The sequence below is a fragment of the Vombatus ursinus genome, unplaced genomic scaffold, assembly GCF_900497805.2.
Source record: "Vombatus ursinus unplaced genomic scaffold, bare-nosed wombat genome assembly UNPS02014792.1, whole genome shotgun sequence".
NCBI classification, from domain to species: Eukaryota; Metazoa; Chordata; class Mammalia; order Diprotodontia; family Vombatidae; genus Vombatus; species Vombatus ursinus.
Window position 1 is genome coordinate 10,267,067 of NW_020954570.1, and position 12,036 is coordinate 10,279,102.

Genomic DNA, 12,036 nt, shown 5'->3' on the forward strand with positions numbered 1-12,036 from the left:
GCAGTCACTATAAATCAAAGGATATTTTGAGGGATTCCTTTTCCTATGAGCCTGTGGCTCTGGGGATTCTTGATAGCCATTCAAAGGTTAATATTTTCTCCCTTACTCCATATATCTCAAACTCTCTTCTATCATGTATCACTACATGTTACATGACGTAACAGTCCCAGAGGACTCTCAATCAGGAGTCATATGTCCTCCATATTAAACATTCAGTGCTTATAGGGCTATCCTTCAGAGAACTGCTATCAATGTATTAAAAGTTAAAATGAGTCATTATATAGGTATAATGCATATATACATACGATATAATACATCTGAGATTGTAACATTTCAAGAAAGCAGTATGATATATTACCAAGGACAAGGAGTATGACTACCATGGCTCTGCTACAGATTTATTTGATAATATGTGAATTTCATTATTTAAATATTATTGATTCCTCATGGACCAAGTGTGAAGTGAGGAAGCTGGATGAGATGATCCTTAATATCTAGTTAACATACATGAAGAAGAGCAAGCAACAATAAAAAAAGACCCATAAAGTTTTTTTTTTTTGTTTGTTTGTTGGAAGCAATTATGTTGCTGACTAATCTGGATTAGCTACATAACATTTGATAATTTGACATTTATTTAACCTTTTGCATCGACCTGGCAAAAACAGGTCAATGCAAAATGCTAGCAATTTTATACTTAAAATGTTAGCAATTTTAAATAGTACTTTCAAATTTGTCAAGTGCTTTAGAATCATTTTTATCATCCTTTTATTGCTATCAAATCTTAAAACAACCCTACTTCTAAAGGTTTTACATTAGCAATAGCCAGCTTGAACACTTACCTTTATTCCTAAAAACTCTGGACACTTGCAAGACAGATTGTTCATCTTCTAGTACTAAATAACCTTGCAGGAAAGACAATGACTCATAAATAAGATACATATCAATGGTAATGTGCTCCTTACTAGAGGAATTTCATACTACCTTCCTGAAAGTTAATCCAAAGAATAATATTGATAGTATAGAACAGCATTTTGGTTTACTTGCTATAAACAATTTAGTTTGGATTTAACTTTCTTTTTTTTCTAATTCATATCCTCTGCCAGAAATATGATACAGAAAGAAAAGTTAATCAGTAGACACCCGAGTTAATGTATTTTTAACATAAATGGTAGGTGTAATATTTGTCAGTTCTTTATTCTTGGTTCATAATGTTGCAGATAATGTCAAACCATTAATCTTACTTTTATTTCAGGACCACAATTTAGTAGTTACTAAAAATGATTAATAGGTCTCTTTAGCTTCTGCCAAATGACTTAACAACACCAAATAGAACAAAACAAGCAATGCATAGAGAAAAAAAGTTGTGATGCAAAAATAGAACTGTAAGTACCTTGTCCATTTTATGAGAAGTAATGAAGAATCAGAACACAATAATGTTACTTAGAAAGATCATTAACACTATACCACAAGGAGTACAAAGCCTTACTCAAGCAACACATTATTTGAAGATTAGAAACAACCAAATTAAATGAGGTATGGTTCCAGCTGACCTTATCTGACTTTCCCATATTTCTTTTCCAGCATAGAGTTAATCAGGCTTCAAGAACATTGCTTCCTCAAAGGTCTCTGTTTACCTTTGAACAATAGCTCAGTTCCTGCTAAACTGAAAGTTTTCCTCTCCTCTGTGGTGTTTGAACAGTTCCTTCTTAGAAACAGTTTTGTGTTTGAAGGGGTCACATTATTGGGATAGATCTTATTTCTAATAGCATGGGGAGTATTTACTCTGTTACTGTATAACCATGGTGGGTGTTTATTTACTTTTAAGAAAAGTGATCCAATACATGACTTGGAGGTAATTCTGAGTCACTGTATGGAGGTGAGGAATAGTCCTTACTTAGTCCCTGTAGAAGTAAGGGACAACCCTGCCACAGAGGCTTATGGGAGCAAAATGGGGGAAATTTGATATATTTATTGGGGAGGAATAGATTTGGGCAAATGGGAAAAAGGGATAATGAGTAGATTGAGGTACAGGAAGCATCTTGGAATCAACTGAAGTCCCAGGGCAGGTTTCATTTAAGATATTTCTGATCTTTATATTTTATTCAATTTTATCTTCAGTTCTAAATTTTCTTCCTCTTTACCCTTTCTCCATCTATTAAGAAGGATAGAACTACAATCCCTATTGTATTTATGAAGTCATACAAAACAAATTTTTGCATTAGTCTTATTCCAAAAAAGAAAGAAAGAAAAAAGAAAGGAAAAAAAAGGAGAAAAAAATGATTCTATCTCATTTTGAGCCTATCAGTTCTGAGTCCTTTTGAATTGCGATAGATCATTGCATTGCTGAGAATTAGTATTTTTTCCCAGTTGATTTTCTTTTCAATATTGCTGTTCCTGTATAAATAGTTCTGGTTCTCACTTCTTTTTGCATAAATTTACATAAGTCTTCAAAGGTTTTTCTGGAATCAGTTCTTTCTACTTTTATTATAGTACAACAGTATTCCATCACAATTATATACTGTAACTTGTTCATCCATTCCCCAATTGATGGTGTCCAATTCCCTGCCACCACAAAAGGAATAGCTATAGATATTTTTATGAAACAGCTAGGTGGCACAGTGGATAGAGTTTTGGGCTTGAAGTCAGGAAGAATCTTCCTAACTTCAAATGTGTCCTCAGATACTCACTAGCTGTGTGACCTAAACAAGTCTCTTATCCCTATTTGCCTCAGTTTCCTCATCTGTACAATGAACTGGAGAAAGAAATGGCAAGCCAGTCCAGTATTTTTGCCAAGAAAAGCCCAAATGGGGTCACAAAGAGTCAGACACAACTGAAATATGACAGAACAACAATAACAACAAGACAACATTTTGATACATATAGCTCCTTTCCTTTTTCTTTGATCTCTTTGTGATAATGACTTGGTAGTGATATTTCTGGGAGAAATGTTATGCCGTTATATAACTCTTTGGGCATAGTTCGAAACTGTTCTCCAAAATAATTCGGTTAGTTTACAGCTCCATAAATAGTACATTATAGTGTATCTATTTTTCCAATCTCCTCCAACATTTCTCATTTTCCCTTTCTGTAATCTTAGTCAATGTAATAAATGTGATGAATTGTCTTAATTTGTTTTTCTCTAACTATTAATGATTTAGAGCATTTTTATATGACTATCAATAGCTTTATTTTTTTCCCTTTGAAAACTATTCATAACCCTTGAGTACTTATGGAAGGGAATGGCTACTATTCTTGTAGCCCAATTATCAACCAATCAATGAACATTTGTTAAATGCCCATTGTATCCAAGGCACTTTGCTGTGCTGAAGATACAAAAAGAGGGAAAAGACTGTCCCATCAACTAGGGAATGACTGAAGAAGTTATGGTATATGATTGTGTTGGAATCACATTTTGATGTAAGAAATGATGAAGGGGATGGTTTCAGAAAATATCTTGGGAAGCCCTGTATGAACTGATACATAAAGAAGTGAGCAGAACCAGGATAACATTGCACATGGAACTAGAAATATTGTAACAATGATTAACTGGAAAGACTTTCTGAGCAATAAAATAAATCAAGATACTTCCAAAGGGTTCATTATGAAAAAATGTTATCCATCTCCTTAGAAAGAGAACTGCTGGACTTTGAGTGTAGATTCTTTCTTCCTTTCTTCCTTCCTTCCTTCCTTCCTTCCTTCCTTCCTTCCTTCCTTCCTTCCTTCCTTTCTTTCTTTCTTGCAACATGGCAAATATAGAAGTGTGTTTTAAATGCCTTCAAGAGCAAAATGTGTATCAAATTGCTTGCTTTTTCAAATGTAGAACTCAAAATTAAAAAGGAAGTATGTAAATAAAATAAAAAAATAAAGTTACATATATTTCTATACTTTTTCTGTCTTTATTAGGAAACAATGTTGTGTTTAATTAAAAAGCTTTTTCTGCATTTGTTAATATAAGCATATTAATTTTCTTGTCTTGTTACTGATATGGTAAATTATATTTATAGATTTCTTGATATTGAATCAGTCTAAATTACTAGTATAAATACAGTCTCATCATAGTGTATGATATTTTAAACATATAGTTGTAATCTTTTTGCTAATATTGGATTTAAAATGTTTGTATATCAATATTTATTAGGAAAATTGGTGTTTAGTTTTTTTTTTTACTCTTTTTTTCCTCTCCTTGGTTTAGGTAACAAAACCATAACTGTTTGAAAGAAAGATTTAGTGAAATTTCTTCTTTATGTATTTTTAAACTATACACACACATACGTATGTATTATATGTATTTATGCATATTTTATATATGGGTGTATGTATATATGTGTGTATATACATGTGTTTGTATATGTGTGTATGTATATATATGTATATACATATATATGTATATAGTTTGCAAATAGTTTATAATCTATACTTCAAATGACATTTATTTAATCTAATTTTATTTGTTGTGGTCATAAGTGCATTTAATATTTCTGTCTTTTTTCATTTCTGAGATTTTTATGCACTAATATATGGTCAGTTTTTGAAGGCTCCACGGGGACCCCCACAATTACAATTTTATATCATTTGTTGCCATTGTTGCCATGACATTTGATGCTTATGTGTTTCATATTGATATTAATTCGCCTATGATACCTTTTTAGTAAAATAGTTTCTCTTACTAATTACAATTATTTTTACTTTACCTTTGTCTGATATCTTTATTGCTACTTATACCTTAAAAAAACTTTAGCTTTGTTTACCTTTCTATACTTCTCTTGATTCTTGTATTTGAAAGTCAAATTTCCTATTCAGCTCTGGTCTTTTCATGCTTAAAAATCCTCTCTTTTATTAAACATCCATTTTCCCCACAAAGGATTGTATTCAGTTTTGCTGAGTAAGTTATTCTTGGTTGTAATACTAGTTCCTTTGCCTTCCAGAATATCATATTACAAATACTCCTATTCTTTAAAGTGAAAGTTACTAAATCATATGTGATCCTGACTTTGGCTCTGCAATATTTGAATTGCTTCTTTCTGGCTGCATGCAATGCTTTATTCTCTACCTTGGGGATCTGGAATTTGGCTATAATATTCCTGGGAGTTTTCGTTTTGTGATCTCTTCCAGGAGGTGATTAGTAGATTATTTCAATTTCTATTTTACCCTCTGGTTCTAAGATATAAGAGCAGCTTTCCTCAATAATTTCTTGAAAGATGATGTATAGGTTCTTTTTTTAAATCATGGCTTTCATGTAGTCCAATTGTTTTTATATCATCTCTCCTTGACTCAGTTATTTTTTAAACAAGATATTTCATGTCTTATTCTTTTGATTTTTAGATGTTTCTTTGACATCTCATGGAGTTATTCATTTCCATTTGCCCAATTCTAATTTTTAAGGAATTACTTTCTTCAGTGAGCATTTGTGTCTCTTTTTCTGTTTGGCCAATTCAACTTTTTTGTTTTCTTTAGTGAAGTTTTGTACTTTTTTTACCATTTGGCCGATTATACTTCTCGAAGTGTTCTCCTCAGTGGATTTTTGTGCCTTTCTTACCAGTGGGCTAATCCTGTTTTTTTAATGATGTTATTTTCTTCTTTATTTTTGTGCCTTTTTTTTTTTTACCAAGACTGATTCTTCTTAATTTTCATAATTTTCTTGCATCACTTTCATTTCTTTCCTGAATTTTTCTTTTACATCTCGTATTTAATTTTTAAAATCCTTTTTGAGTTCTTGCAGGAATTCTTGTTGGGCTTGTGCCCATTTCAGAGTTTTTTCTTTGATGATTTGCTTGTAACTTTTAAGACATTGTTGTCTTCTAAGTTTGTGTCTTAATCTTCTCTGTCACTATACTAACTCTTTATGGCCAGCCTTTGTTGTTATTGTTTGCTCATTTTACTATCCTGTTTCTTGACTTTTAAATTCATATTAAAGTTGGGCTCTGCTCTCAAGTTTGAGGGGGCACTGTCCAAACTTCAGGTTTTTCATGCTGCTATTTTTAAAACTAGTTCTGATATTGCTGTTTTGACTGAAATTAAAGTAAACTGAGGAACAAAATTCTGGCTAGCAATGACCAATAAAAGGGTTCTCTTGCCTTCTCAGTCAGTAAAAAGACCTTGAAGTAGTTATTATACTACTTCCAGCATTATACTACTTCCAGTATTATACTACCAGCATTATACAGATAATAGACTTCCTGGCATCCACCTGCATTGTGTAAGCTTGTTGGGAAGATAATAGATTTCTCTTAATTGTACATGAGCAGTAAGAAATATTGAGAAAATATATTTCTTTGAATTAAGGTGATTTATGGGACAACTTAGTTCAGAGAGAGAAGCTGAACTTCTGAACTTGATTCAGAAGAAAAGAAACCTGATTTAACCAATTTTACAACATATTGGTGGTGATATAGAATAAAATCAATTATAAAATGGAAACAGAATCAATTTGATTTTCTCAAACTCTGTGCATTTTTGGTGATTCTAAGATGGTATGATCTAAGGAGAGGGGTGGTCACTGCTCTCTTTTCCTGGCCTTTGATCTGATCTTTACCCAGGAAGGTAACTTGTCTGCCTGTAGCTAGAAATACTACTACTTTGCTCTGCCCTGAAACTGTGATCAGGGCAATTGTTCTCCTGTGGCCAAAAGTACTACAGTTCCTTTTGGACCTGGTACTGTGAACAACTTCCTTGTTCTCCTTTAGCTATACTTGTTAGTGGTTTTGTTTTCTGCCTTAGAACTGAGACCAGGCTACTCAGCACAACAGCAGTCCTTCCTCCATAGTGGTCATCTATGACCCCCAACTCCTTTAGCAACCATGTTGAAGGGACCCACAGTTGGCACTGATCTTGGCATCATTTATTCTTGTGTGCGAGTCCAACATGGGAATGTGGAGATCATTGCTAATGACCAAGGAAACAGGACCACACCAAGTTACGTCAACTTCACCAACACAAAACATCTAATCAGTGATGCTGTAAAGAATCAAGTTGCAATAAATACTACTAACACAGTTTTTGATACCAGACACCTGATTGGGTGCAGATTGGATGATGCAGTTGTACAGTCAGACATGAAGCAGTGACCTTTCTTGGCAATGAATGACACAGACAGGCCTAAGGTGCAAGTGGAGTATAAAGGGGAGACTGAAAGTTTCTATCCAGAAGAAGCATCTTCTAAAGTCTAGACCAAGATGAAAGAAATTGCTGAAGCTTACCTTGGGAAGAGTGTCACAAATGCTGTGGCCACACTACTAGCCTATTTCAATGATTCCCAATGTCAGTCCACCAAAGATGCTGGAACTATAGCTGTTCTCAATGTGCTTCAAATTATCAATGAACCAATTGCTGCTGCTATTGCTTATGGCTTGCACAAAAAGGCTGGTGTAGAGAGAAATGTATTGATCTTTGACCTTGTACTTACTACTTTTGATGTCTCCATTCTTACCATTGAAGATGGTATCCTTGAGGTCAAGTCCACAGTTGGGGACACTCATTTGGGTGGGGAGAACTTTGACAACCACATGGTCAACCATTATATGGCCAAGTTAAAGTGAAAGCACAAGAAGGACCTCTATGAAAATAAAAGGGCTGTTTGCCATCTATGCGCCACTTGTGAACTTACAAAGTATACCTCCTCTTCCAGTACCCAGGCCAGTATTGAGATTGGCTCCCTCCATGAAGGTATCAACTTCTGTACATCAATCACCTAAGCCCATTATGAAGATATGAATGTTGATCTCTTCTGTGACACATTGGACCCACTGGAAAAGGCCTTAAGAGATGCCAAGCTAGACAAATCACAGCTTCATGACATTATCCTGGTGGGTGGTTCCACTTGCAACCCAAAATCCAGAAATTTCTGCAAGACTTCTTCAATGGTAAGGAGGTCAACAAAAGTACTAATCCTGGGGGCAGAGCCAAGATGGCAGAGTAAAAGCAATGACTTGCTTGAGCTCTCCCCGCAAACCCCTCCAAGTACCTATAAAAATGCCTCTAAACAAATTCTAAAGCAGCAGAACCCACAAAAAGAGAGAGTGAAACAAATTTCCAGACAAAGATAGCCTGAATGGTTGATCAGAAAGGTATATTGCACTGGGCGGGGAGAGGAGCGCACTTCCATGTGGGCATGCAGGCTGCACTGACCCTGGAGCAGGCCTCAGAGAACTGAATCATAGGCAGCTGTGGCAGTTTCCAGACTTCTCAACCCATGAATGCCAAAGACAACTTGGAAGGTCAGTGGGAAAAGTCTATGACTGCAGTGAGAGAAGGAGCTAGGTCTCAGCTGCAAGTCTCGAGCATGGCCTAGGGCTGTGGCTATTTCCTGAGCTTCTGGCCCACAGACTGAAGGGGAATCAAGTGGCTGATCAGAGGGTGAATGCAGGGTTCTCTTTGCCAGTGCTGAGGCAGGAATCTCTTGCTTTACCGGTGCTTAGATCTGGGTCACAGTTCTGAGGGGAGGTACTGGGGCAAGGAGAAATGCTGGTGTAGTGGAGATTGTTGTGGCGGTGGAGAGAAAACACCTCGCCCCTTATCATAGCACCTTGGAAGAAATGAAAATTTTCAGATCACTAGAAGTATCTCTGAAAACAGCTGTACTAACTCTTGAAGCTTGGGACAGTACATTTTTCACATTGGAAGGAGACTTTTACCTTAACAAAGTGTTTAAAACTCAAGTAATTAGCCGGGATCATGAGTAAGCAGTGCAAAAAGAGTCAGATTATATTATCTTACTTTGGTGACAAAGAAGATCAAAACATACAACCAGAAGAAGACAATGAAGCCAAAGCTCCTACATCCAAAGCCTCCATGAAAAATATGAATCAGTCCCATGTCTTGGAAGAGCTCAAAAGGTATTTTGAGAAGCAAGTAAGAGAAGTAGAGGAAAAATGGAGAGTTTTGCAAGAAAATCATGAAAAACAAGTCAACAGCTTGCTAAAGGAGACCCAAAAAAAAAATACTGAAGAAAATAACACCTTAAAATATAGCCTACCCAAATGGCAAAAGAGGTTCAAAAAGCCAATGAGGAGAAGAACGCCTTAAAAAGCAAAATTGGCCACATGGAAAAGGAAGTCCAAAAGCTTACTGAAGAAAATGTTTCCTTAAAAATTAGAATAGAGCAATTGGAAGCTAGTGATTTTATGAGAAATCAAGACACTGTAAAACAAATCCAAAAGAATAAAAAATTAGAAAACAATGTGAAATATCTCATTGGAAAACAACGGACCTGGAAAATAGATCCAGGAGAAAGAATTTAAAAATTATTGGACTATATGAAAGCCATGATCAAAAAAAGAGCCTAGACATCATCTTTCAAGAAATTATCAAGGAAAACTGCCCTGAGATTTTAGAAGCAGAGGGCAAAATAGAAATTGAAAGAATCTACCAATCTTCTTCTGAAAGAGATCCCCAAAGGAAAACTCCTAGGAATATTGTAGCCAAATTCAGAGTTCCCAGGTCAAGGAGAAAATATTACAAGCAGCCAGAAAGAAACAATTCAAGTATTGTGGAAACACAATCAGGATAACACAAGATTTAGCAGCTTCTACATTAAGGGACCACAGGGCATGGAATATAATATTCTGGAGGGCAAAGGAGATAGGATTACAACCAAGAATCACCTACCCAGAAAAACTGAGTATAATCCTTCAGGGGAAAAAATAGTCATTCAATGAAATAGAGGACTTTCAAGTATTCTTGATGAAAAGACTAGAGCTGAATATAAAATTTGACTTTCAAATACAAGACTCAAGTGGAACATGAAGAGGTAAACAGGAAAGAGAAAATCATAAGAGACTTATTAAGGTTGAACTATTTACATTCCTGCATGGAAAGATGATATTTGTAACTCATGAGACCTTTGTCAGTATTAGGGCAGTTGGAGGTGAAAAATTACATGTATGTAGGCAGATAGATAGATAGATAGATAGATAGATAGATGGCACAGGGTGAGATGAAGATGAAGGGGTCGTATCTGGAGAATAAAATTAAGGGGTGAGAGAGGATTACAGTAGGAGAAGGAGAAAGGGAGAGGTAGAATGGGGTAAATTATAATAATTTATACATATAATCACAAAATATAATCACAAAAAAAGAAAAGAAAAGGCTCTTACATGGAGGGGAAACGGGGGAAGGTGAGAGAGAATGAGTGAATCTTATTTTCATACGATTTGACTTAAGGAGGGAATAAAATACACACTCACTTGGCTGTGGAAATCTGTCTTACCCTACAGGAAAATAGAGGGGAAGGGGACAAGAGAGTAGGGCAATGATAGAGAGGAGGGCATATTGGGAAAGGGGGTAATCAGAAGCAAATACTTCTGAGGAGGGACAGGGTCAAAAGAAAGAATATAATAAATGGGGGAGGTCAGGATAGGATGAAGGGAAATAGAGTTAGTTTTTCACAGCATGTCTACTATGGAAGTGTTTTGCATAACTGCACATATATAACCTAGATTTCATTGCTTGCCTTATCAATGAGGGTGTGTGGGGATGGAGGAAGGGAGAAAATTTGGAACTCAAAGTTTTAAAAACACATGTTTAAAAAAATGTTTTCACATGCAACTGGGAAATAAGAAATTCAGGAAATGGGGTACAGAAATCCATCCTGCCCTACGGGAAAATTGAAGGGGAAGGGGATAAGAGAAGGGGGGAGAGATAGAAGGGAAAGCAGACTAAGGGAAGGGGTATTCAGAATGCATGTCACCTTGGGGTGGGGGGAGGGGCGAGATGGAGTGAAAATCTGGAACTCAAAATCTTGTGGAAGTAAATGTTGAAAACAAAAAAATAAACAAAAATTACCATAAAAAAGAGTACTAATCCTGATGAGGCTATTGCCTACGGTGCAGTTGTCTAGGCTGCTATTTTGTCTGGAGATAAATCTGAGAATGTGCAGGCCTTGCTGCTGATGGATGTCACTCCTCTTTCCTTAGGAATGGAAACTGCTGGTGGAGTTATGACAATTCTGACCAATGCAATACCACCATCCCCACCAAGCAGACACAGACCTTTACCACCTATTCAAATGTTTTTCTGACTGGTGTGCTTGTTCAGGTTTATGAAGGTGAAAAAGTAATGACAAAGGATAACAACCTGCTTGGCAATTTTAATCTCACAGGAAACTCCCCAGCACCCAGGGATATTCCTCAGACTGAAGTAACATTTGACTTTGGTGCAAATGACATCCTCAGTGTTTTTGCTGTGGATAAGAGCACAGTCAAGGACAGAAAAATCACCATCACCAATGATAAAGGTCATCTAAGCAAAGAAGACATTGAGCGTAAGGTCCAGGAGGCTGAGAAATATAAGGCTGAGGATTAGAAGCAGAGAGACAAGGTGTCTTCCAAGAATTCTCTTGAATATTATGCTTTCAACATGAAGGCTACCATGGAGGATGAAAAACTATGAAGCAAAATTGGTGATGAAGACAAACAGAAGATCCCTGACAAATGTAATGAAATAATGAACTGGCTAGATAAGAACCAGACTGCTTAGAAGGAAGAATTTGAACATCATTAGAAAGAATTGGAAAAGGTCTGCAACCCCATCTTACTAAGCTGTACCAGCATACAGGGGACATGCCAGGAGACATGCATGGTGGGTTCCCAGGGGATGGAACAGCCCCATCTGGAGGTGATTCTTTTGGACCCACTATTGAAGAGGTTGACTAAACACACCAGAAGAAAGAGCATTGCACGTAGCTTTCCAAAAGTTGAAAGACTCAAATTTGTAGACAAGGCAGCAGCAGTTTAAAAGTAGCATTTAAGCTTCTGTGTAAATCTGGGCATTCTGAATACTTGAATGTGTGCAGAGGGAGAGAAGTGAACAACATTGCACTTTATCAATATTGTAAAGAAGTGGAAATGCAATTCTTGTCTTGGGGAATAAAATCTATTTAAGATTAGCAAAAAACAAAAACAAAGCAAACAAACAAACAAAAAAAACAAAAAACGAAAACTGAGACCAGGCCCCCTGCTCCCTTGTTACAGAATTGAGGGTATTAGAACAGCAAGTGGTACTGGGAATTGAATGAATCACACTGATTCCATCTTGTGACTC

General features: G+C 36.1%; 1 pseudogene; it reads left to right on the forward strand.

Moving 5' to 3' along the window:
- Positions 1–6,797: 6,797 nt before the first annotated feature.
- LOC114048277 lies at positions 6,798–11,648 on the forward strand (annotated as a pseudogene).
- Positions 11,649–12,036: the final 388 nt, after the last annotated feature.